Genomic DNA, 26471 nt, shown 5'->3' with positions numbered 1-26471 from the left:
TCTTGTAATTTGTTTTGGAAAGAAGACACCCTGGTTTTGTCTGTTTACTTTTTCAGGTATAATGGATGTGGCTTTATTTTATCTTATTTCTGTGACTAAATGTTCTATGCATGTACATGGATTTCAAATGTTTTTTGCACCAAGATTAACATGATTCCACTATGCATGGACTTTCTGAAGTTCCATGTACTCACTCCTTCAGTTCTGAAAACAACCGCTGCTCTGGGGGCATTGTTCCTGTGAGCCCTGAGTGGGAGACGTTCCCCAGGCCTCCCTCCCACAGGGCCTGCACCATGGGGCCCCTCCAGGTGTGCAGGCACGTGTCCAGGCCTCCCTCTCACAGGCTGTGCGCCATGGGGCCCCTCCTGGTGTGCAGGCATGTGTCCAGGTCTTCCTCCTACAGGCCCTGTGCCATGGGGCTCCTTCTGGTATGGAGGCGTTCCCCAGGTCTCCCTCCCACAGGCTCTGCGCCATGGGGACCCTCCTGGTGTAGGTCTAGGCTTCCACTGCCCGTCCCCACCCTTGACATTCAGCTAAGATGGAGAATGCCTGGATCCACGGAGCAGTTCCCGAGGAATCCCATCTGCCCAAGGGTGTCTCTCTCTTTGCAGGTCCCTCAGGAGTTCTGCTGTGACTGACACATGGGGCTCAGGAGTATTCTTACACAAGCCTCTACCGTCTTTGTGGATGGTGTTATAATAAAGTTCCCCAGTGTTTCCAAGGTTAGAGAAATACTTCTGGTTTTATATTAATTTTGTATATGACAAACTTGCTACGTATCTTAGTAGTTCTGATAACTTTGCAGACCACTTGTATTTCATAATATTGCAAATTTACACCTGCAAATAAGCTTCTGCTTTTTCCAATCTTCCCCAGCCTCCCTGTTTCCACGCCTCCCCTCTCAGAGTCCATCCTGTGCGGGTGGACGTGATGATGATGGTGGTGCAGGGGGATCTTTTCTGATTTCAGCCTCAAGCACTGAGAAATGTAAAAGAGAAGTTTGTTTGGGCATCCCTTGTTTGGGGAACACCAAATATGAATGCTCTGTTTTATCTCAGCTGTGCAAAGCTTTGGGCCAGGGGTGATTGCCCATGGTGAAATTGGAGTTCTCCTCATGGCAAGAGGGAGGGAGGCTGTGTTGAGACAAGCTGAAGACAGAAGTTATGGAGGTTGTCTTTTGGATTGCTTCTGTCTCATCAGCGAAAGGCAAGGCAAGGCTATTGATGGAGAATGCGTGTGAGGGCAGGGGTCGGAGGCTTGCAGAGGGAGGTGTCGCAGGTATGGAGGGGGCAAGGACTAGGCACAGTGTGAATGACAGGGGCAGAAGGAGCTGTTGGGGTTGTGTGAATGACATGAAAGGACAACCTTAGCCCTAACCCTGGCTGTACCTTCCTCTGTGCATGGAGAGGGCAGGGTGCTGGGGGTGAGGCTGGTCACATTAGGAATGAGCAAGTGAGACTTTGCCGGACGAGAGCAGCCTGTTCCGTTTCCGGTCTGCTGCTGACAGTCTGAATTCAAGCGCTCTAGGGTAACACCTGTGTTTACACGGGTGCCTTTACTGTGACTTAATGTCCTGCCCGCCGTACTGCAACTGTCTTGTTCAAGATTTCATGACTCTGCTGTTGGCCTGAAAATTATGATTCCAGTATGTATTTCATGATACTTTCAAAATAGATGTGAAATTTTGTATCTTGAACAATATTAAGACTAAAGAAATCTGGGAAACACAGTGCTTCCCAAATCAGGTAGGAGCTCAGTGCACCACTCCTCTGCTTCTCCGGAGGTGTGATCTTCCATTTTTTTGTCTGTAAGATCCTTACACCAGTCGGTCATTTCATTTTTGTATTCTCTGAATGAAGTGATTTTAATGGACTTCTCAGTTTGTGGTTTGTTACCTACGAGGTAACTCTGGACTGAATGTGGATCACAGGGTGTTGATCACATCTGAAGCCTGGGTGTGCACACACATCACCCCAGAGCTTGTGGAAAAGCAGCTGTGGCTCCCGAGCGCCTGGGGAAGTCTGCATGAGCACAGCTGCCCCAGGAGTGCGGTGGGCTGCAGCCAGGGAGGTGGTCTGCACCTTCCTCTCTCCGGGGGATTCCTGACATGGTTCTTGAGAGAGAACGCGGCTAGCACAGCTTCCTGGCCACAGCACTCTGAGAGTATCCGCTAAGTTCATAAACAGCAGGGGCTCTTCCTGGCTGCTGGGCTCTGTGGTCCCAGTGTGTGCTCCCGTGATTCGGCAAAAGTGGTTCCTGTGGGAAGAAAGCAAATTCAATGAGACTACTGAATGCAGTGTTCATTCTTTATCCGACAAACATTGACAAAGAGGCAGCCGTGTGCCTGCAGTTCTTTCAAACAGTCATTATGCAGCTGTAATTATAACTGCCAGGATGCTTATCTTCATGAGGCATGAGAGAGAGAGCATCTCAAAACTGAACAGTTAATTGTGGGGGCGGACAGGTTCACATGCATTGAGTGTTATTTAGGAGGTAAAAATTGTAAGAATTATGAATATCTTTGTCCTTTTAAAAATGTGATCTATTTATTTGAGGGGGAGGAAGAGGAAGGAGAGGGCGAGAAAGGGCATCCATTTGGTAAGTCATTTTTCAGAAGCGCACGCGGGTGGAGCTTGTGCCCGGGGCTTGCGCCATGAGTCAGCCTGGGTGGACCAGAACCCAGTGACCTGACCATCACTACTGCCTCCCAGGTCTGCCTAGAGGAAAGCTGGACCAGGAGCCAAAAGCTAAAATCACATGTCTGCCAGTGTGTAAGGTGGTGAGGCCACGCCCTGTGCTTGGTTTTAAAACCAATTGAGCTTGCTTGTTTATTATTGGAAATCAATGTGGTTTGGCTAGTTTCTGTGATCACTCTAGAACATGCTGAAAATAATTATTATGTTTAATTTAATGGTTTTAGTTCATTTTTTCTTTGAAAAATTAGAGATTTTTATTGAGTTAAACACTAGTATGTGAGTTGTGGGATTTTTTTCGTATTGCGCTATGTTTGGAAAATCATACCGTCCGTATTGTCATGTTACAAACTTACGGGTTGACTGAGTTGGGAGGACTTTTCTGCATTGGTACTTTGAGACATGTTTAGTGTTTAATGTATAAAGAAGCAATTTTCATCCTTTGAACTCCATTCCATTGTTTCAATATCTTGCTATTAAGCAGTTAACACACTTTTAATTATAATTTCTTTCTTTCAGTCCGTTAAAAGAGCCTAATGAGTTTTCCCTAACATCAGTGGGTGTGTCCTGCCTGTGTGATGACTTCAGTTCTTGATCATGCAAGTGTTTTGTGATCGTATATATATCAAACTCTGCTGATTGATGAACTTGTGGATGAAAGGGCAGCCCTGTTATTTAGGAAGCTGTTTATCCACTTTTAAATATATCCACTTTTATATAGACTTTCTGCAATTTTTCCATGTTTTACATTTAAAATGCAGACGTTTGAAGTATTGACGGAATCTTCTATTTTCTTGAGCCCTCACTAGTGGGTAGCAACTTTCACTGCCACCTTCGAAGTACTTTGCCATTACAAATGTGAAGGGAAGCCTACCCGTTGTGCCCAGCAGTACAGGGACACAGAGGGGAGGACGTGTGGCTGTGTGCTGTGCGCCCATGGCTGTGTTCCAGCCAGGCTGCTGCTGATTCCTGGCGTATCCCACAACTCTGGCTCCATGGTTCTCTCACAAACGTAAAGCTCTTGGATGGACCTGAAATGGAGGTGGTTAACGTCCGAACCACTTGGTCAGCCTGAGGAGGAAGGGCAGTGCTGGATTCAGAGGAGCATGATGGACAGAGAGGAAGAAAACATCAAATGCCCCCTACGCAGGCCACTGACCCCAAGGTGTCCAGGTGGCCAGAAGTGAGTTCTCAAGCAAAAAGAGGGAGCTTGCTTTGGAAAGGTCTGCGAGCCTCAGCGCGAGGAAGGAGCTGGTACATGCTCTGTGCCACCTGTCACACGCTCTTTTCATCTTGCTGAACATGTGAGCTTCCCTGTCATCACCGGAAAGCTGGTGAGGTGTAGGAGTCAATGTCAGAAGGCTAGAAGTAAGAAAGCCCCTGTGGCTCCAGGCGACCCCGCAGGGAACGCCAGGTGAGACCCCAAAGTCACACCTCCACCGTGTCTACTGTGCGGGTTGAGACGCTGCTGAGTGGCTCCTGGCAGGTTCCATGCGACCCCGCAGGGAGGGCCAGGTGAGACCCCAAAGTCACACCTCCCCCGTGTCTACTGTGCAGGTTGAGGCGCTGCTGAGTGGCTCCTGGCAGGTTCCAGGTGACCCCGCAGGGAGGGCCAGGTGAGACCCCAAAGTCACACCTCCCCCGTGTCTACTGTGCGGGTTGAGGCGCTGCTGAGTGGCTCCTGGCAGGTTCTTTTCCCGTTTCCCTGTGTCCTGCTGCTTTTTGTCTCTGCTTTGCCTGCACAAGACATCGCTGATTAAAGACACCTAAATCACAAGACCCGGATGTGTCAGAGCAGCTGTAGATTGGTTTTCTTGCTAGCAGAGTGGGAAAAAAAAGCATTTCCTATTTCTTATAGAGCTTTTGCAGGGTAGCTGGGTAGGTAATAAATTGCCAGCACATTCAGGCTACCAGAGATGATTCTGGGGATGCCCAACCTCCAGATATGTTGTATATGATCTTCCAAAAATGCAAATCCAAGGCACATCTACTGTACCCTTCCATCCTGGCACTTCTTCACCCAGGTCGTTGCAGCCCTCTGACAGGAAGCCACAGGGATAGAAATGGAAAGGTAAGGCTTGGCAAATTTTACAAACTTGATTCAACACACACTCCACCCAGAGAAGATGCGGGTTGGCACCTGCTTGGAGCAGGAACTTCCCAAGGCGTGCAGGATAAAGTGAAGTGGCAGCTTTTTGCCCACAGCCAGTGTGCGCAGAGTTCCCATGGTGCCAGATGGAAGCGAGGATGCTCAGGCTGCTTCTGAGACACTGTCCACAGGGGCCATGGTGAGGGTGAGGGTGTGGAGTGGCCCGTGGTGAGGGTGAGGGTGAGGAGGGGCCCGTGGTGAGGGTGAGGGTGAGGGTGTGGAGGGGCCTGTGCTGAGGGTGAGGGTGAGGGTGGGGAGGGGCCCGTGGTGAGGGTGAGGGTGTGGAGGGGCCTGTGCTGAGGGTGAGGGTGAGGGTGTGGAGGGGCCTGTGCTGAGGGTGAGGGTGGGGAGGGGCCCGTGGTGAGGGTGAGGGTGAGGGTGGGGAGGGGCCCGTGGTGAGGGTGAGGGTGAGGGTGTGGAGCGGCCCGCGGTGAGGGTGAGGGTGAGGGTGAGGGTGGGGAGGGGCCCGTGCTGAGGGTGAGGGTGAGGGTGAGGGTGTGGAGGGGCCCGTGCTGAGGGTGAGGGTGAGGGTGTGGAGGGGCCCGTGCTGAGGGTGAGGGTGAGGGTGTGGAGGGGCCCGCGGTGAGGGTGAGCGTGGGGATTGGAGTTTGTTTTCCTCCTGTCAGTTTGCTTGAGGATTGTTGATTTGCCACTGCCTCAGTCAAGCCTGTCTTCCTGAGACATGCGGCTGGCGCTTGGCAGCAGAGAAGGAGAATGGAGGTGGGGAGAGCGAGGGGGAGAGAGGTGGGGAAAAGAGGGAGAGAGAGGGAGAGAAAGGGAAGGTGAGGGGGAAAGAGGGTAAAGAGAGAGTGGGGGTGGAGAGAGGGGACAGAGAAAGAGGGGGAGAGAGAGAGATTGGGGGGGAGAGAGGGGGAGGGGGGAAGAGACAAGGAAAGGAGCTGGGGTAGAGAGAGAGAACGAGAGAGAGAATATGAACGGGTAGTGAGCGGTTGCGTGTCCAGACCTCTTGTGCTCTGTGAGACAAGTGCTTCTGTTGTGAGGATATCTGATTGGATGCAAGATACCCTGAGTCTGGGCCGAGCTCTCAGTGATGCTAACAGCTGACACGAAGACTTCTGTCACTCTCCCGAGGATTCAGTGAGGGGTTGTAGCTGTGCTGGAGACAGAGTGGGTTGGTGAGATCTTTCCCCCGACCCCTTGCCCACCAGCTCATCATTGCACAGTATAGGAATTCAAGGCATGTGCTCCAGGGAGAGATAGGGAAGGGTTTGAATTGCAGGGGTGCCCCTGACAAGCCCCAGGTACAAGCATCATGTGCGTTTCAGTTACTTCCCTGAAGCACAGTGACCTGGAAGGAATCAGGGTGGAACCAAGGCCCAAGGTGAGTCACGTGCAAAGCCCAGTGTCTGCTCAGAAGAGAGTCCTGCAGCAGAGTCGGCTCAGCTGGTTCTTACTCAATCCCTTCTCTTCCATATCTGCTAGTCTGCCCTTAGAACACCTTACAACAGTGATAACTGAATTCACAGAAGAGTTTTTTTGGTTTGTTTTTACATCATATTTGTAAAGGCTGTTGGAACAACTAGCATTTAAAAGATGTATTTATTTTTATCTGAATGGCAGATTTTACAAAGATAAAGAAGGAGGTCTTCCAATCCACTGGTTCACTTGAGTCCTAAATGCAATGGCCAGAGCTGAATCCATCCAAAAGCCAAGAACCAGGAGCTTCTTCCAGGTCTCCCACATGGGTGCAGGGTCCCGAGGACTGTTTTCTCAGGTCATAGCAGGGAGCTGGGTTGGAAGCGTAGCAGCCAGAACTCGAACAGGTGCCCAGATGGAAGCTGGGGCCACAGATGGAGGATTAGCTTGTTGTGTCATGGTGCTGGCCCCACACAGTTAATCTTTTATTGCCTTGTCAGTCAGTTAATGATGAGATAATGCTGAAACAAATGGAGGACATTGAGCTGGAGGTCATGGCCAGCATGGTCCGAGACAAGGTGTGGCTGACTGGGATAGAACGACTCCCAGTTTTAGTCTAGGTCTCTGCATTCCTGGTTCTGGTGGCTCCAGAGCAGAGCCTTTGGCTTGCGGTGGTGAGCAGACCTGCACGTGGGGCGGGGTGGAACGGTGCTGCACTGCCTCCTCCCCCTCAAATCCCGAGGTGTTTCTGAGTTCAAAAGATCATCGCCGGATTTCACTTTTGCTGTCAGTCTTGTCAGATGCGTTGCTTGAGAATGGGCAGGATTTCAAAATACGCCTTCCACCTCCTCTGCCTGCGCTCATCATCCCTTCAGCTCCTGCGATGTTGGCAAGGGCTGGAGTTTAGTGATTCGTGTTTTCACGCCTTTAACAAACGACACATTGTTCTCATGTGCGCCAGCGCCCTGTTGGAATGGCTTATGCGAAGAATACCCATTTATTTTGGCTTCTTTCTAGATGCCTGTATCAGACTTTGAATTATTTCACATCACAAAATAATGAAGTGTATTTCTTGTCACACATCTTTTCTGTTTGCACATGTAGAACTTGCACAGGCACACATGTTTATAGGCCGGAAGCAGCAGAGCATTGGCGCACTGCTGCAGCTGCTGCCTGCTCTCCCCCGCACTTGCGCATTTTGTCTTATTTGCCCTTGTTTTCCCTGCTCTCCTCTCCCCACCAGCCATCTGCGCGTCTCTAAGTGTCTTCAGCTTCATCTGATTGACTCAGTGTGCACTCTCCTGTAGGTTGAGTTTTTATTTATCCCATTTTGGAGATTCTTTTCCGCGTGTATCAAGCGTGTAATTTTCCCTGGGAATGCGCAGCTTAAAAATTGATTAGTAGTGCAATCAACCACTTCCACTTAAGTGGACAATGGATACTGTCGGGAAATTGCCCAAGGGGCGGGAGCTGCAGTTACACCTGGCCGAGCAGCAGCCCTTGGCACATGAGAGCCAGCCTACAGCCCTGGGCTCCTGGTGCCTTTGGCCCTGTGCCCTGAAGCCCTCCTTGGGCTGTTCCTGCCCTCATGTCCCATGTTTCGCATCTGTGTGGCTGGCACTGAAACCTACACTTGAGGCTTTTGGCTCAGGCTTCAAACTCTTCAAGCCTCACAATGTTACTCTGCTGTTCTGCTAACACTGGCAACACTGGATCTCAGCCCTGGGCTTTCCCACCCAGCTGCACAGTGCCCATCGCACATTCACTCAGAGGCACCTGTGAAGACAAAGCATTGGCTCTTCGTAGGACCTGGGTGGTGATAAAAGCAGTCTGGCCACAGCCTCTCAGGCTGGGGTGTGGGCGAGGACTGAGGGAGGACACTGCTTATCTTTGCAAAGGGCATGGCATGGGAGTTGACAGGGCTCCCAATCCCCTTACCCAGTGCCACTTACCTCACCCTGCCACTGCTCCATCAGTAAAGAGGACATTTCCACCCTCTTACAGGTGCAGACCAGTGGGTGTTGCATTGAACAGCAGGAGTAGAACATTTGCACCTGTGGAAAGCTACTGCACTTCCATGATATAGAATCTCTGTTGGATTACTGAGGGTAGCTTGTTTTTGTTTTCTTTTTAACCTAGGCTTGAACACGTCCTGATTTCTAGCTTGAGTGCTTCTGTTTCTGTAGTATAAGTTTTAAATATTTTAACAGCCATGCTCAGAGCTAATCTATTTGGAAGATCAAAGGCTTCAGAAAGATCTGGTTTCAAGTTGTGTTTAGTAATTGATAGGCGTATGATATGTCAATTCACTTCTCCGAATCCCTCGCTTATTCCCTATAAAGTTGAGACTTTGAGGATTAAATAAGAATTGCATGTTCAGGTATCAAAAACTATTTCCTGTCCTGAATTACATTCAGCTTCTTGTCAAAATAGAGATCTGAAGGGACCTGTCTCCATCAGCCCTTAATCACACCATTTGCTTTGAGATGCAGGCATGAAATGTGACGTGCCTGCAGAGTCAGCTCTGCCTCAGGGAGGGAGTCCTGGAACTTCAGACCCATGGGTTCGTGCACAGGGAACGGAGCTGTGCTTGTCTTCCCAGCTCTGTCCTCATGACCCACGCAGTGACATGTGTAACTGGCAGCCCAGGTCCACGTCGCGTTTCCTTGACTGGGAGATGCTGAGTCCCAGGCGACCCAGGGCTGGCGGTGGAGACTGTACACAGTGTCTGTTCGTCATGTCCATGCCTTCCTCTCTGGAGTCTGTGGGAAAGCACCTTTGAAGCTATGATTAAGGATCTTAAGATGAGGGGACCTGTGACAGTGGGGGACACACCCGAGGGGAGGAGAGTGGCAGTCAGTGAGGGGTCTGAAGATGCTGGCGATAGGTGGAGGTGCCATCAGCTGGGTATCGCGGGTGACCAGAAAAGATGAGGATGCGGGCACTCTGCAGGTGACTCCAGAAGGAAGTGACACTTCGATTTGGAATGTCTGACTTCCAGATTTTAAGGGAGTCCTTTGTGCTATTTTAAGTCACTAGATTTGCCATAATTTACTATAACTGAAAAAGGAACTAATGCCTCCAACTTGGAAAGATCCAATCTGTGAGCTGGGACCATTACCCCAAGTTCAAATCAGAGAAACCCCAGGTTTAGAGAGTGCCAGGGGCTTGCCCAGGTTCTGGAGCTGAAGGGCTTCACCTTGCCTGGGTCAGCTGCTTGTGTCTCTGCCTCCCAAGCTGCAACATGGGGATTGGGCAAAGCCCCGAAGATCTGCTGGCCTTGCAGCGGCTGTCGGGATGCCCTGTCTGCTTGCAAAGGCAGAGCTTGGCCATTTTACCATGTTAGGAAAAAGAATTTCGTGTCCTATAGAAAGCATGATTTAAAACAAAACAAGAAAAACTGAGTTGGGTTTATTCATGGGACTTGTTTTTAACCTGGGATTTCAATTCTGTTTCCTCATTATAAAATAAGGACATATCAGGGCTTTTTAAATTCCCAACACAGATGCTATGACATCTAGCTAAGAAACAGTATGTAGAAATGTTTAGTTTTATAAGACATCTCACATACTTATTTCATCATTATCATAATACAGTGGTTATTAGTGTTGTCCATTCTGTATTTTCACAGAATTTTGAAGAGCCTCAGGTTGAGTGTATTACACAGCCATGATAAAGACAGAGCGCTCGTGTGTCTTAATTGCCCATATTGGAGAACTAGCCCTACTTGGGACTGAATGAGGTGCTGCATTGTGCAATAAAACGGGCATTAAATTTATCTCTGGGCATTGTTTGTGTGCTGAATTGTTCTGTTAAGGAACCCCAGGGGTTTCACTTGAATCGTTACAGTTATTAACAGAAGGTGTACAGCTGCCAGTGAGGCGGCTGGTGAGGATTGGTCGGACAGGCTCACCTAATTGCAACTATTACCCTGCCCTCCGCTTCCAGCACCGACAGCCTGTGGCCAGGATCCTCCACCAGTCGGGACACTTAGGGATTGATGGCCGTGTCAGTGGGCCTGTTCGCTTCTATGTCTTCTCTTTTTTCTTTTTGAAGCAGACAGAAATGCTGAAGTACCCGGTAACTTCCCCAGGAGGAATGGGGAGCTTTGCCCTCTCTTGTTTGGGCTCCTTTTAAGCAAATGTTCAGCCTGGGTGTGCTTGTGGCTGAGGTAGGCAGGTGGCTCCCTGCCAGGGACGGCCTGTGCAAGGGCGCCTGGGTGTAGGGCAGAGCCCAGTGAAAGGCCCGAGCACCAGAGAAGTGCAGCCGTGGGGGAAGCCTGCAAAGATTCTGCCCATGTGACTATCCCCACTCTGTGTGTTAGGAAATAGCAGGGACAGTGGGAAAAAGGGAAATGATTTGTGTAAAAAGATGTGCATGTGAGGCTCTGAGAACCAGAGCTGCATAGAAACATCTTCAAGGATGAAGTAATGGTAGGGGGGCACTTGTTGTAGACTCCATGTCCTGTGAGCACTCGCGTGTCTATGGGTTCTTGACCTGTTTCTTCATCTGAAACATGACAACCACACCATTGACTTGGAATGTAGAGAGAACAGAGAATGGTAAGGCGAGGTGTGGGTGCCTGTGAATGAAGCAGGAGCTGTCACTGGTCTCACTGAGCCTAGCAGAGGTGGGGAAAGCAGAGTCCGCGTCTTCCATTAAATCTCCAAGCCAGGAAGAAAGCTCGTATCGCCAACGTTGACTTAAGCCTGTGTGGAGACTGCTTTCCACAAAGGAGAGTAAGTCTTCTAGAATGTAGGGCTGCCCAGTGCAAGTCTCTGTGTATCTGTGGGCCAAGACAACCTTAGTGCCAGGGAAAGATGAGACTGTGACATTTTGTACTGATCTGTGTTCTGTTTCTACGCTTCTATCCTCACCTCCTCATTCCCAGGGTGGTGCCGTCACAAGGAAAGGGCACACTTACCTGGGCAAATAGCATTACATGCCTTCTCTCATCTTATTGTCCAGCTAAGAGGAATGGTGTTACTAACTCTGGTCTAGACGCATCAGCATTCATCCTCCTGGAACTACAGGTGTGTTCTCTCCACACCTGTAGTTTTCTGGCAGCAAAAATGAGATAAGGATGACTACTGAGTTCCTTTTATGCCTTCCCTGTGGCTGGAATTTTCATACCCTTTTTTCTTTGATGCAATATTCTTATCTATTCTTCTAAGTCTATCACATGCAAATATTCCTAATGCTTTTCTACCTAAGCACAGGGAAGACATAAGCAAACGGAAGATACTAAAAACATAGCCAGTACTGAGTCCAGAAGTACCTCCACACTTGCACGTGGTAAGCCTGTGATGGGTAGAACAGCTGCGGATGTCTACAGCAAAACAAGACAGGGGCAAGATTGGAGCTCCAGCTGTATTGATAACCTTTCCTCAGTGGTTTGGTGTAGAAGTTAGCAGGAGTGATCTGCTCCATCTCCGACATCATGACAGCTCTCCAGGGCAGTCCTCCCCGCAGAGAGCATGTGGAAGTGATGATGTTTAAGACAAAACGCACCGTTTTTGAGGCAGAGGGATGGTGACCAAAGTGAGATTCAGAAAGATTCTTCCATGACCACCATCTCTTTTGCTCTTTACAAGTTTATGGAAGAAACATGTGATTCTATAGAGAGACTACATCATGGGAGTGGGCTTATTTTTTTCCTACACAATATAGCTACCAAGAGTCCAAGTTCTATGAAAAGTGGTGTCATTTATTCAGAGTCTGAAGTTGCTCAGCCACAGGAGTTTGCTTTCCTGAGCAGGAAAATGCCTGGAAAGCAGCAGGTGGTACTTGGGCTGGTTCTGCTATCTTAGAAGAGAATGAAATAAAATTCTTCCACAGTAAGGAAAAGTTAAAAGAATATGCCTTTTGTAAACCTGCCCTACAAATGATACTTAAAGATGTTCTCTTGACAGAGAAGGAATAGCACCAACCAAAACCAAAGGCAAATGTGAAGAACATCCCAGTCAAATAACAACAGAAGACTAAATCAATGAACAACCCATTGCCAAAAATGACAGGACCAAATTCCCACCTATTCATATTATCCCTGAATGTAAATGGCTTAAACTCATCAAGCAAATGCCATAGATTAGTAGCCTGGATTAGAAAAACAAAACCCATCTATTTGTTGCCTGCCCATCTACAACAAAGATCAGCAGAATTTATATCTCATGGATTATTTTTAGTTTCATTTCTTCAAAACACTTTCTCATTAAGTTCTTCACTGACTCATAGATTAGCATCATCATAAAGTAGCATTATTTTCTTCAAGAAGGTTCTTGATTTTCATTTCTTCAGTGACACATTAGTCATTCAATAGCATGTTATTTAACTTCATGGCATTGTAAATTTCTGCTTTTCTTCCTGGTGTTGATTTTGTATTGTGGCTTTTCATTGAAGGGGATGTACGGTAACTGTGTAATGGAGACTGTCATATCCAGATGTGAGGACACAATGCAGTAGGCATCTCTACTTCCAGATCAAAGATGAACTCCCAATGAAACTGTTAACTGTATCTTGACGATAGGATGTTGGACTCTCTGTCATTGTACATGCCCGCAATGATGGGCATATGACAGTTTATGAAGAACTATACTTTAGTAATAATATAGGGGAACTCAGTGGCAGGAAGGGTACTTGGGGAAGGGGTAAGGGAAATGCCAGGGCCTATGGAACTGTATTATAAAAAGATGATGATAATAATAATAATAGTAAAGAATTATTAAAAAGAAGACACTTTTCAATGACGAAGCTCCACAGTGCACTGGTGATGTTATCAACTTAACTTCTGATTTATCCAGATGTCCAGTCACTCATCAATAAACACTGAGTGAGCACAGTTGCTTTAGGCATTCGTGAAGCACCTGCAGACACAAAGACACAGTTCAGAGTGCAGGACACACATGACCCAAGATGGGAGCTTCATGTTGAGTGGCCTGGCGGATGCCTGGAAGTCCCACCTCTCTCAGTTCTCAGCATTCCTTGTGTGTAAGATACATGACGGAAAAACCGCAACACTGATTTGCCCTGTTTTGGGAGAAAACAGAGCGAAAAGAAAATAGCGAGTAAGGACAGTCAGCGTGTGTTTCCTGTCTCTGTGCTGCAGTGATTTGCATGTGATCACATGACTCCTTCCTCATTTGCATGAGCAGATATTACTCCACTACTTGATTAATTGCATGGCGAGGTAATTGGGGTCACAGAGCTCAACTGTGTTGCCCAAATTCACAATCATTTCAGATAAAGATATTCATGAATATTTTTATTAGGAATACAATGAAAGGCTAGACTGTTTTCTTCTATAAAACTATTGCCTTTTCTTAAGTAGGGTGGTATTAATTTAAAAGTTAAAAAAAAAGAAAAGGCAAGTGTGAAACTGACAGGGCATTCTAGAAAAGAAAAGAAACTATCTGGAGATGAAAGGAAGCGTCCAGATGGGGTTGCAGGTGGAAGTTGGACTGTTGATCTTGTGCTGCCAGGGAAGTCTGTGGTGGCATGGCCATGAGGACGTGTGAAGGTTGGGAACTAGGATTCCAGAGCTGGGGGCTAATGAGAGTGGCTGGGTGGCTGCTTCCTTTGAAGGGCTCTGTACCTGCCCCTGTGCGCGGCCTGCTGACCGCCTTCCCCGTCTCTGTGCCAGAAAGGCCGAGCAACTGGACAAAATGGGGACCTTTAAGCCTCTGGTAGTAGATTGAATTTTCTCCAAGGTGATGTTGGAAACACTGCTAGGTGGGCATGGCAAATGTCACGGAAGGCTTGTTGGATTCCACTGACATTCTCAGAAACTGGAAACACGGCAATGGTGGCTGTCTAGAGGGAGGGAAGAAAGATGGTTTCCCCATGCTTGGCTCAGTGTGTCTCTTCTTAACCTTCAGCTGGGATCCTGTCCTCCCCACCCCACATTTGGTAGCAAAGAGAAGGTCCCAAGACTCCACCTTGCTCAATATTCATTGCTCCCCGCTCAAAACGATGGAACAGTCTAAACCTGCCATGCATTCAGCAGTCACCGAGCTTGGGATGGCCAAGGCGGGGCCTTGGCCTTGTAAGGCTGAAGGAGCTCTTTCTAGGACATTCCATGCCTGTGCCTGTCCTTGCTTGTCTCTGCTCAGTGAACAGCGTGGGCTTGGGCCTTGTTGCTTGCTGTTTGTGGTATGTCTGACTTGTTTCATTGGGCGGGTAGGTGAGTGCTCTGGCTGATGCATTCTGGGCCACCACCCGTCTGCAACTCAAACACCTGGGCATGTGATGGACACACATCTCACATGCTCACTGAAGGACACACTTCTGCAGCAAAGGGAGTATGGCTCATCTCTCTTCCTCCTGGAATCTGTGAGGCTCATCTGACTTGAATAAGAAGCCCTTTTCAGCTTGTCCTAACCTAAGCCATGCTCAGAAGCCTCTGCATGAAGACTTTATCACCACAAGTTCCTCCCCCTGAGCCTCCAACACTGCAATGAATCCCCCACTTATCTTGTTGTTTTTGTTAGGCTAGTATCACCAGGATCATCCAGAAAACCACACATATTTCTGCTTTCTTGTCCTCACCATTCACTCGCCCCTCTTTTCCAAGCCAGCAGCTTCCTCTTTTCCGAATCTGCACACTCTGGGACTGACCACGGAGAGCATGATCTTCCGCTGAGCGGGACACTTTTCCATCCTCTCCCCCTGCCCTGATGGACACGTGCTCTCTGGTGGTGTTGGAGTCTGGAATGTTGATCTGTTGTTCTCTGCCCTCGTGCCCAGGCAGGTGGTTTGTAACAACAGTTCCCTTCTTCTGCCTTCAGGGTGAACTGATTCCTGCTTCAGAATGACCCAGCTGGATCTCAGGAAATGTGTGTGAGAGTGTGTAGCCCAGTGCTCACTCACAGGCGATTGTGGTCCAGGTCAGCTTCTCTGCTCATCTTTGCCCTGCAGCCTCCAGGGTCCCTTCCACCTCTTTTACTGTTTTTCTCCTGAGGCTTCTCAATAAATGTTTCACTGAATGCCTTCCTCAAGTCACTTTTACCCTTATCTCCAGCTTCCTAGTTGCCTGGGAGATGCATCTGTGGCTGTCACTTCGTCAGGGAGGACTTTCCCCCACCACTCACTTGGCAAACTGCTCCGTGCTCCCTGGTCTGCACTGGCAGATAGTGGACCCCATGGCCACGGCCTCAGTTCCATGGGAACCAGCTGTCCACGCCATCCCTTCCTTGCTTGACCCTTGTTGACAGCTTTCTCTGCCCTCGCTTCTCGACCATCCGTGTTGGCCTCAATATTTTATCACTGCTGCTGTAGCTCAGTAACCTTGTCTGAGCTGCTGCCCCAGGCCCTCCTTCCCAACCCTCCTGAATTCACTTCCGTTGCTTTTAGCATCTCTCTCCTCAATGCAGTAACTGGGTACACCTCCCCAAGGCTATCAGAAAAGGCCAGCCTCCAATATCCTCTTTTGGTACAAACTGAATGTCCCAGATTTTAAATTAAAAACATTCTCCCTACCAAATCTCTAAATCTTGAGCAATAACAACGGCTGTCCTCATCCTGGCATTTCTGGCCCTCGCCTCTGCTGTCCGTATGTGCTTCCCACATTCAGATCTCAAACTTCCTCCTCCCCATTGGGCCGTTAGCCTCAGACATCCTTGACATCCTAGGAAGAGCTTTCCTCAAAAAAAAAAATGTTGTGAAAGAAAGGAGTGCATCTTTTCACCTGCTCTCTGGGAGCTGGCTTTGGTGTGCTACTCATGGTTGTGCCCTGGCTTGTGTATCTTTGCTTCTCATTCCTTGAGTCGAAGATCGCCTCTTCTTAAAGTATATGCCTTGCTAAATGACCTGGATAGGCAAAGAACTCAACTGCTGGCTTTTTATTAAAGTTTGACTGTCTAGAAATCATGAAACAGAAATCCAACATATGACATTTAGACTATGAATGTGGAATTTGTTGATTTATTTAATAGATGATGGTTGAGAACAGGTCATATAACAGATACTCAACATTCAAGAAAAAAAAGGATCTTGTTCCTCATGCTGGATACAGCTTCAGTTCTCTGATTTTGGTGCAGATCCTGCGGGCTTGTAGGGAACTCCAGGGTTCTTGTGATTGTATTTCCACAAGCTCCCAGGTGGTGCTGGCGCCCCCAGCCCAAATGAGTGCACGGGGAGCAGCAGAGCCCTGGACAGTGAGCCCGGATGTGCCTGTGCCCGTCTTGGTTTGGTTGGGATCTCACTCTGCTCTCTGAATCTCCTTCTTCCTTTATACGAAGCTCAGTTACTGACTAGGGAATGACTTTCCCAGTGCTGGTGGTCTACGTGATCTGTAAGCCGCATTTCTAACAGGTTAGCAAGCTGGTAAAATCCTGAGAGCTCCAGAATCTGTGACAATGCTGTCAGCGCTGGCATTGAAGTGGAAAATGAAGACTGATTTTCATGTCTCGGGTGGTGGGTGGATCCTCCAAGGTGCAGATCAGGAAATTTAGATTGCATTCCAAAGACACATTCTACCGACCCAGCCTTGTTTAGGAATGGGATCCAGTGGAACCAAACATAGGTGACTTAAAGAAGAGGTGGTTGTTGCTAAAGAGTTATTCCTAAGATGGAGTTATTTCTTAAATTCTAGACATAGAATGGAGAGAGTGTGAGCGAAGCACGGATGAGACACAGACATTCATCTGCTGGTTCAGTCCCTGTTGCATGCAATGGACAGAGCTGGGCTCAGGTAGAGGCCATGAGCTGGGACTGAGCCGTGTCTTCCGCAGGAGTGGTAGCCGAGAGCACTGCTGTCTCCCAAGTTCTTCCTTGAAAGCAAGCTGGAGTCAGAAGCCAGGCACCCTGGTACGGAATGTGGGCATTTTAACTGCTGGGTCAAACACAAACTTTGGAATGCTGGTATAACTTAGATTTGCATTGGACCCATGACAACGTATTCATATTCTGTGAACTTGGGACTATTATTTCATACATGTGCAGTGTCACTTAGGACATGCTTGAGTTGGAGTCAACAGGGCATGCTCAGAGTATGTTCATTGTCTGATGATGGATCAGAGCTGTTGTAATCAGGGCACTAAGAAGGTGTAGCTGCATTTATTTTGGCCAGGGACCTGAGATCTGGGGAAATTAGCTCTTCTCCTTGGCAGGTAGTGAAGGCGTTTGTCTGGAATGTGAGGATGGAGTGGGAGGCAGCAGATGCTGGGTGGCCACCCTTCCTTCTCGTCTTCATGTGAGTTTGTTGTCAGTTCCCGGAAGTCTGGCCAACAAGGAGAGGAAAGCCAAGTGTAGACTACCCACAGGCACCAGCTATTGTCTAGCTATACTTAAGTGTGTCATATAAATTGATGAGTTCCACAAACGGGTGGAGTTAAATTACGTGTTAGCAGGTGTGCAGTGTAGGAGGCAGAGCTGACCCTTGGGTCCCCTCATTCTACATCCCCGTGCCTGTGAGCAAGTACAGCCTGTGCCTAGAATCCGGCCCTCTGCTGGTGCAGCCCTGGCAGGACGCGGGTGAATCCGGCCCTCTGCTGGTGCAGCCCTGGCAGGATGCTGGTGAATCCGACCCGCTGCTGGTGCAGCCCTGGCAGGACGCTGGTGAAGGCTTGTGGACTCGCCTGCCTTTCCTCGGGTTCCTGCCACTCATATAGGAAATCAGCACGGAGTGTAGGTCCTTGCTTCAGTCTAGTTCAGTCCTTTGGCTGTTGTGGGCTTTGGGGGAGTAAAGCAGTATAGAGAAATTCTCTCTCTCTCCTTCTCTCTCTCTCTCTTTCTCTGTTTTCTTTTTTCTGCCTTTCAAATGCATATATAAATTTTAAAAATAACTAAAATAAGTGATGTGTCCACTAGTCCACTTGTCCTAGTGGCTGTCTGCTCTGTCAAACGCAGGTGTCCTGCGTGTTACTCCAGGACCAGCACAGTTCCTGGAACACTGTGGGCAGACAGCCAATCTGGACATACAGAGGGTGCAAATGGGGGAAACATGGGGACCTTGGCTCTCTGCCCTTCCATGCGCTCACAGCCACGCCTGGGCCAGGCTCTGGGCCCTTCCAGCGCTCACAGCCACGGCTGGGCCAGGCCCTGGGCCCTTCCAGGTGCTCACAGCCACACCTGGGCCAGGCTCTGGGCCCTTCCAGCTCACAGCCACGGCTGGGCCAGGCTCTGGGCCCTTCCAGGTGCTCACAGCCATGGCTGGGCCAGGCTCTGGGCCCTTCCAGCGCTCACAGCCACGGCTGGGCCAGGCCCTGGGCCCTTCCAGGCGCTCACAGCCACGCCTGGGCCAGGCTCTGGGCCCTTCCAGCTCACAGCCACGGCTGGGCCAGGCTCTGGGCCCTTCCAGGTGCTCACAGCCATGGCTGGGCCAGGCTCTGGGCCCTTCCAGGCGCTCACAGCCACACCTGGGCCAGGCTCTGGGCCCTTCTAGCCCACATCCATGCCTGGGCCAGGCTCTGGGCCCTTCTAGCTCACAGCCATGCCTGGGCCAGGCTCTGGGCCCTTCTAGTGCTCACAGGCCACGGCTGGGCCAGGCTCTGGGCCCTTCCAGGCACTCACAGCCACGCCTGGGCCAGGCTCTGGGCCCTTCCAGCACTCACAGCCACGGCTGGGCCAGGCTCTGGGCCCTTCCAGCTCACAGCCACGCCTGGGCCAGGCAGCTGTGCTCTTTGCCCGAGTGGTCCTGGGCCTGCCTGCCTGGCCTCTGCCATAGACCCCCGCCCTGCAGCTCACCTGTGCCCACTCCATGGAGCAGCTGTCTTCACAGACCTGAGGTTTGAGATTTATTTCAGATGTATATAATTAGTTACATAAACAAAGAATCAGAAGTCTAAACCCTGACAACATCTTTCATTTGCACTTGAATTCTGTGCTTGGTGTATGTTAATAATCATGCCGGAAGCCTGGAAGAGCGAATGAAGCTTGTCCGAAGCCATCAACAGAGCCGTCTTGCCGTGCGGTTTAAGGCTGAAAATTAAACAGAAGTCTCCCTGCAGATTTCACCTGCGAGGTGACGGGAAAACATGATCTGACTGCTTTTTCAATTAAAAAATATCACAGTTTCCCCGCTGTTTGTTAAGGAGCCGTCAAACCTGTGTTCATCCTGCGTCTTTCTGGGGTGAGCTTTGTGTTTTGTGGTGACACTTCTCCCCAGGAGCTCAGTGTTAACCCCCGTGCCCAAGGAGGGCCGCCCAGTGTTAACCCCGGTGCCCAAGGAGGGCCGCCCAGTGTTAACCCCGGTGCCCAAGGAGGGCCGCCCAGTGTTAACCCTGATGCCCAAGGAGAGCCGTCCCAGAAAGTGACAGCGGTGAGGAGCGTGGCGCTCGCGTGCCGGAATCAGGCTGGGATCCCACATTAATCAATATGGGGGCTACAGGTAAGAAGGGATGCCAGTGACAAATCCGGGAGTTAAAATGGCGCTGCTCTTTGCACACTATAATTCAAAACAGACCCTGTGGTCTTTAAGGACTCTCAGACGTGAAGTCATAAACTTTTCATTTTCTGGAATCAAGAGACGCCTCCAGCATCCTTTGACGGATAGATTTCTTCATCGCAAGTACCCATTTGGTGCCTCACTTGCTCCTGCCATCAGGCTCCCCCTCCTATAACTCTGTCAAGAGCTCATGAAAAACTGCCTGGGATTGCTGCAGGCGGACATGGGCAGATTTAACTGTTTCGTACCCTGACCACCACTGACTGGCACCCAGGCTCTCACTGAATAATTCCTTGGCTGCTAACTGGGAAACACGCATGCTCCAGTTGCTCACCCAGTGTGTCCTGAACAGTTCCTTCATGATTATGCACAAGATGAACAGAATCCTGCCCTCACAGAAAATGTCATCTGATCTAGGGACCTGCAAAGGCAAAACAAGAGACAGTAAAAATCGGGGCAGGAGGAGGCCGCGGGAAGGCGCTTGCAGGGGACACCTGCACACACTGGCTCTAGGCCGGGCCCAGCAAGGGGAGATGCAGGCAGCACAGCTGCCAGGCCCTGCTCCTGCTCCCACACCCAGGCTGCCCTCTCCGGAGCCCACAGGCACGAGGGCTTGAGTCTGAGAAGGACCTAGTGCAGGAAGACAGGCCTAATTGCCAAGTACAGAATTAGATCCCAACTGCTGTCTATTAAAAAAAAAAGGCGAAAAATTTGGGCTTCATTTTCCCCTTTACTTCAACTTGAAACAATTAAAAATGTAGACAGTTATGGAATCAAGGCAAAGATGGAACAATCCCATTGTTGATGGCAAGATGGCAGTGGAAGAAGCACCTGGCGCCACACGCATTTCCAGAAGTTGGCTGTGCATTTAGTTCTTTTTTTTTTTAAAGATTTATTTATTTTTGTTGGAAAGGCAGATCTACAGAGAGAAGGAGAAACAGAGAGGAAGATCTTCTGTCTGCTGATTAACTTCTCAAGTGGCCCCAAAGGCTAGAGCTGAGCCGATCCAAAGCCAGGAGCCAGGAGACTCTTCTGGATCTCCCACGTGGGTGCAGGGTTGCAAGGCTTGGGGCCACCCTCTGCTGCTTTCCCAGGCCACAAGCAGGGAGCTGGATGGGACGTGGAGCAGCCAGGATACTAACCGGCACTCATATGGGATCCCAGTTCATGCAAGGCGAGGACTTGAGCTGTTAGGTTGCTGTGCCAGGCTCGTGATTTTGGTTTGTTGCTCTTTAAATAGGCAACACCAATGGAAAGGCACAGGTACATAATTTGTCTACATAAGTCGACTAGTCACCTGGAAGCACTGGTCTCTGAAATAAGATGGAGAATTTATTGCGTGTGATCTCATAGAGAATATGCTATGATGTAGTGGTGTTTGACTTTGTTCATTTAAATATTAAATAAAAAGCTGCTTTGCAAGTGACTTGGTCTCCTACACAAAAATGCCCTTTAGTTACACGCTTTATCATGTACTGCTTTCAATGTAATAACTCTTTGTCATGCCTTATGTCAAACTAAGAAAGTAGCACAGAAATTATTTTCTTATTTAAGTGCATTAAAATGCATACACAGTGTTTAAAAATGCAAATCATTCAGACAGACTCTAACCCTGGCTTTGTTCCAAGTGGCTATAATGGAGTCTCTTTCACGTAATAAAATAGTATGATTCCGTAACAAAATTCACCTTGAGGTGCCATAATTAACATGGCAACAAAGACACTTCAAGAAGAAAAAAAATCATGGGGCAATATCTTGCTGAATATTGATGTAAAAATTCTAAATAAAACATCAGCAAGCAGAATTCAAAAGCACACTAAGATTCTGCAAACAAGCGAGCTGAACTTTGCCCTGGATGCCAGCACGTGCAGGGCATAACTGTGACATACTGCACCAACTGGTGTGACACAGGATCATTTCAGCAGATGTGGAAAAGGCAGCTGACAATGCTTAATACTCTCTTAGGAAAGAACATTTCAGTAACTTAGCTATGAAAAGAATTTACCACAATGAAATTGGGACACACGTGAGATTAACAGTGTAAACTGAAATGAAGTATTTTCCTGTAAGATCAGGAAAAAGGTGTGTGACCAACTCATCACTTCTTCAAAAAACTGTATTTTCATTTGAAAGGAAGGTTTAAAGAGAGAGAGAGAGAGCGCTAGTTCACTCCCCAAATGGCCGCCACAGTTGGGGCTGAGCAAATCTAGAGCCAGCAGCCCAGAACTTCCTCTAGCTCTCCCAAGTGGGCGCAGGGTCCCAAGGACTTGGGCCATCCTTTACTGCTTTTCCAAGCAATAAGCAAAGAGCTGGATGGGAAGTGAGGTAACCAGGCCTGAAGCTGGTTTCCATATGGGATTCCAGTGCCACAGGTGGAGGCTTAGCCCACATGCCATGGTGCTGACCCAGACCCTTGCCATAGCTATTCAACATTAGCCTGCTGTGCCATGGTTCTGGCCCCAGACTCTTGCCACAGTTATTCAACATACTCTCAAAAATCTTATAGCAATTAAGCAAACAAATACAAACTGGAAAGGACAACATAAAATCATCTTTCTTTGCAGATGGCATGGCTTTATGTATAGAAAATGCTAATGACTACAGTAACACTGTAGAGCTAATAAATTACTTCAGTTTCAGAACGCAAGACGACACCATGTAAAAATCAACTGTGTTGCTATCAAGCCATTACTTTTTGTTCGTTACACAAATAAAAGTTGTGTTACTTTTTAAACTGTGAAAAGTAATTTAAGAAAACAGTAGTGCCTATAGCAGAATTTAAATTAGGACTGAATTAACCGTGGAGGTGGAAGACTCATAGCCTCACGCTATGGAATGCTGATGAGTTAAATAAGGCAAAGAGATGGAAAGGTATTCTTTGTGCATGGGTTGAGAAATGAGAGTTGCTAGCATTTTCATACTACACAGAGCAATTTGCAAGATCAACGAAATCCCTGTGCAAACGCCAGTGATATATATGCTCCTGGAAAATGGAAAGAGTGTTCTCAATGAACATTTGGGACCACAAAAGACACTAGATAATTCAAGCATCTTGGGAAAGCATCCCTACTATCAATAGAAACAGTGTAATACCACTATGAAAAGAAACATGCAGATGAACAGAGGAGAAGAGAGAGCTTGGAAGTGACCCTGAGACTCTGCTGCTGAGCGCTCAGCAGGAGTTCAAAGAACACACTACCGTCAGGGGCAGTGACTTCAAACAGTGACGTCGGCAGAACTGGACGCATGCATGTAAGGGAAAAAGAACCTTCATGCAACATGAATCAATGCGATGGGTTAAAAGCAGGTGTGAGATCTGCCTCCGTACGAAGGGTGAAGCATCATGGTGCAGACCTAGGCGGTGATTTCACGGCACTGACACTTCAAGCACAAACGCTGACAGGTGTTAGCTCCCCAGTTTGCAAAGCCTGTGCGCAGTCAGCCCAGGTCCACCCCGTCCTCAGAAGAGGGACTTCCTCTGGCACCCATTTTGCAGTCTTTTTGTCGTGGCTGCCTTATTTTCTAATTTTCTCGATTGCTTGTCACCTCCCTCTTCAACCCTGTTTGGGCCATGCTGGTTGAGTTAATTGTTCATAAGAGCCAAAAAGTAGCAATAATCCAAATGTCCAAAAATCGATAAAGGAACTAAAAATATAGTTTATCTGTAACATTGAGATACTATTCATCTATAAACAAGAATAAAGTATTATTGTATACTAAAAATAAAGAATATTTTAAAAATATTCTAATGAAAGATTCAGTGATAACAGATCATATGTTAGGACCCGGCACAATGGCTCAACAGGCTAATCCTTCCCTTGTCAGTGCCAGGATCCCAATGCAGGGCTGGTTCATATCCTGGATACTCCAGTTCCCATGGAGCTCCCTGCCTGTGGCCTGGGAAAGCAGTCGAGGATGGCCCAAAGCCTTGGGACCCTGCACCCGCATGGGAGATCCTGAAGAAGTTCCTGGATCCTGGCTTCGGATCATCTCAGCTCTGGCCATTGCAGCCACCTGGGGAGTGAACCAGTGGATAGAAGATTTTTCTCTCTGTCTCTCCTTCTCTATGTAAATCTACCTTTCCAATAAAAATAAACCAGTCTCAAAAGAAAAAAAATATCACATATTGTCATTTTGTGTATCTCAGTTGACCGGAATTATTATGTATACGAAGGCATGGAATATATTTTTTTGAAGGCATGGAATATATTAACGGCTGATTAGAAGTTAGTGAGTGGGGAGGACTATGATGATTAAAGGGATGAAGTTTCATTTGAAGTAAAATCAATGATAGTGATGTTTGCACTTCCCTCTGAAGACATTAAAAACACTGAATTGCACCGCCAAGCTGGTGAACTGTTTGTCTCAGCAAGACTGTTTAAAAGGTAAAGAGATGAAGAAAGGCACACTAGGTTAACACTAATAATCAAAAAAACTGAATAAACTGCGCTAATCTCAAACACACATAAAGAAAATCTGTCCGCAATAAGGTGGAACATTACAAAATTCTTACTGGATCAACTTTTCAAAATATAAAACAACAACACATCTAAAATTAAAATTTAAAATCCATGCATCTAAACGCTGGAGCATCAAAATACACTAAAGAACAATTGATAGAACTGCAATGAGAAGTATCAAAAGGGAATATAACAGCTGGAGCCCTCAGCAGCCCTCTCGTGTAGCTGACAGCTTCGGCAGGCAGGAAATCAGAAAGGCTCAGAGAGCAGGAGCAGCGCCATCAATCAGCCGCTCTCACTGACAGCTGGGGAATCTTCGCCCAGCCACTGCAGAATATATATTCTTCTGAAACTCACCTGGAACATTTATCAGAGTAGACTACGTGCTGGGCAGACATACACTGCAAGCAACTACAAAATATAAAGCGTGCCGAGGCTTTACCAGACCACACAAAATCAAACTGGTCTTTTTAAAAAAAGTGCAAAAATCCCCAAAATACATGCTAATGAAACATAAGGGTCAAAGAAGAATAAACAATGCTTAAATAATCAGAACAAAGAAAACCAAACTTAGCAAATTGCACAGTACAAAGCAGTGCTCAGAGGAACGTGTGGAAATGAGGAGTTTACACCCAGTGAAGTTGTGGTCTTCCCACCTTTGCTTGTTGAATATTAGTGGTGAATCGGGCCAGTGAATACAGAGTGTGTGGAAAGTATGTGTGAAAACCAATGAGGAGAGGGAGGGAGGGCAGCGATGGAGGGAGCAGGGAAGCTCCTTGTTCTCTTGGAACTGCACAAAATACACAAAATCCTGCTTCCTTATATTAACATACTTTTAAAAAAGAAGCAAAGAAACAAAAACAAAGAAGACATACTTAAAATTGGCTGTTGCATCCAACCCGTGCCTCTCCCCAAGAAGTACAGCCCAGGTAACTCAAAGCAGCAAAGTTTATTGAGAGAACGGGTGGACAGACCAACCGGCTGGGGTCAGCTCTCCTTGCCTTCAGAGAGAGCCCGCGGATGAGGGTCTCACGGGTTTGTATTGGGTGGGTGGGTCTGACAATCGTGAGAAGCAGGGCATGGCATCTGTGTGCTGCTGTGGTGGCGCCACCGAGTGCGTGAAAGAATGGCCTGGGGTTCTCAGATGATGGAGGAGAACATCACTGCACTTCAGATTGCCAAGAATCTTGGAGGAGTGGAATTTGTTGGGGTGTGCAGGCAGACCCTGAACTCAGCCAATCTGAAAAAACAAAAAACCAAAACCCCCCGATTCTTCCCACTGAGAAGGAAACATAGCTATATTTTTAGTTATACTTTTGGCAAGATTCTGAACATGTGGTAGTATAGTTGTCTCATGTTTTTCTTCTCCAATGTGTGAAAATCTGTGCAAAAGTTCTCCCATCTTATTTAAGCTAGTCTTTGCAAACAACGTGGCAGGAAAGGACTCCGGAGTCCACGGCAACCTGCACACCTGTTCCCTCCTTCCTTGCTGGCAGGCCGGACATGTTGCTTCCGCCTCATGACATTACCACTGTCTGTCCTCTGTCTGCAACACCCTTTGCCCAGATGCCTGTCTGTCTCTTCTTTCCTGTGTGCCTCTCCAAACCCCTTCCTGATCGTCCTGCTTGAAGCTGTCATTCTCTGTCTCCAGAGATTCTTTTCCTTTTTCCAGGCTTTCTATTTGTTTTTAATTGTTTCATTTATTTTAAAGGAAGAGCAACAAAGAAGCAGAAAGGGGGAGAGGGATCTTCAGTATTCTGACTCACTGCCAGTGTGCTGAGAGCAGCTGGGCTGGGCCACCCGGAGCTGGGAGCCGGTGACTCCCTCCGGGTGTCCCATGGCGTGTGCCAGGGGCCCAAGCACCTGAGCCATCAGCTGCTGCCTCCCAGTGCTTTAGCAGGGAGCGGGATCGGAAGCACAGGGGGGACTCCACCCGGTGTTCCAGCATGGCACGTGAGGACCCTGAGCAGCGCTTTACCCCGCTGCACTGCACTGCCTAAGATAGTGCCTGGCATGCAGGTGCCCACTACTCATTCAGTGCAGGAATGGGTTACGAAAAAGAACTATTGGAGCAGGTGCATGGGGAACGCGTGTTATGAAAGCACCATCATTGGCTTTGGATTTGTTTGTATTAAGGCAAACTTGTACTCGTTCTAATGAGTCGGAACAGGATCTGTTTTGAGCCACTGAGAAGAAGGGCATCTGTGAGCTCTGCTGTGGTCAGACGTGGTCAGGTTTGTGTGGGAGAAGGGCGACAACAATGACAGTTAAGAGTTACAAGTTTGAAAACAACAAAGTTACTTTAACAAGCCATAAAATGTGAGGATAAAATGGACAGTACCAAACCACCCACAACAATCTGTGCTGTCTTCATGCCCTGATTGAAGAGGACTGCAGAGACCACGGACAAC

The sequence above is a fragment of the Ochotona princeps genome, chromosome 20 (assembly GCF_030435755.1).
Source record: "Ochotona princeps isolate mOchPri1 chromosome 20, mOchPri1.hap1, whole genome shotgun sequence".
NCBI lineage: Eukaryota > Metazoa > Chordata > Mammalia > Lagomorpha > Ochotonidae > Ochotona > Ochotona princeps.
This window is presented reverse-complemented; position numbering follows the sequence as displayed.